Here is a 1,092-nt window from a genome sequence, read left to right on the forward strand (position 1 = left end):
CGCGGGCTATCGGGGCGGGGCGGGGCCGGGCCGGGGCCGGCTTGGGAGTGAGGCTGGAGCCGAGAAGAAGCGGGAGAGACTCGCATCTCACCTGCCTCTGCTTCGGGTTGTGTGCGTGTGTGTACACGTGTGTGCGATATGTACACATACACATCTATACCTACAACCACATACACACACGTATATCTGTGTGTGTGTGTGCGCGCATTATAGTACTCCTCCCTTAACATCCTCCTGGTTAACGTCCTTTCGTTATTACATTGCTGATCTGCAGGAAAACAGACTCGTTTAAACTCGTGTAATGTTCAGTTTTAACGTTGTTTGGCCGCAGCTTCACTCTTTCTAGCACATTGTTTTTCCCAGTGTAATCTCTCTTTTATTCAGTGAGTGACGGATTGGAATTTAGACCAAAGTACAATGGATTCGCATAACATCCTTTCACTTAGTTGCATTTTTCAAGAACCTAACTACGACGTTGAACAAGGCGTGGCTGTATATAAAGAGACTCATGTCATGAACTCCTGCTAGGTACATACACATACATATAACGTGTGTGTGGGTGTGTACAGGTTTCCCTTGCTAACCATGGTTTTGAGTAGCCACGCTTAATATTATATATACCATTTGGCTACCATGGTATACAGTTTTGAGTAACTGTGTTCTGTTTTCCCATGTTGCTTTGCACTTACGTAGAGCTTGTTCTTCTGTGGATCTCGTGTGTCATTATGAAGTGCCACATGTCAAATTAAGACAGGTTCTTTGCGTAGATGTGATATCTTTTATTAAACCAACTGAGTAGTTGGAAAAAGTTCTTTGCAAGCTTTTGGGCTCAATCACCCTTCTTCAGGCATAGGGAGTCTGCTGCTCTGAGACTCCAAGGAACGAGAGAAGCTAAGAGTGTGACAGGATGTCAGTGAGAAGGTAAATAGCTGGAAATTAGGAAAACAAAGAGGTGGGGGCGGGGGGGGGAGCCAAACTTGAGTAATGGAGACTCTACAGTAGTAAATTTTCAAGGAAAAAAAGAGGCTGTCTGCGAAAAAAGTAAATAGCTGGAAATTAGGAAGACGAAGGGCAGAAAAGGAGGGGAGGAAG

The sequence above is a fragment of the Gavialis gangeticus genome, unplaced genomic scaffold (genome assembly GCF_001723915.1).
Source record: "Gavialis gangeticus isolate Ggan-Ray unplaced genomic scaffold, GavGan_comp1, whole genome shotgun sequence".
Lineage (NCBI taxonomy): Eukaryota > Metazoa > Chordata > Crocodylia > Gavialidae > Gavialis > Gavialis gangeticus.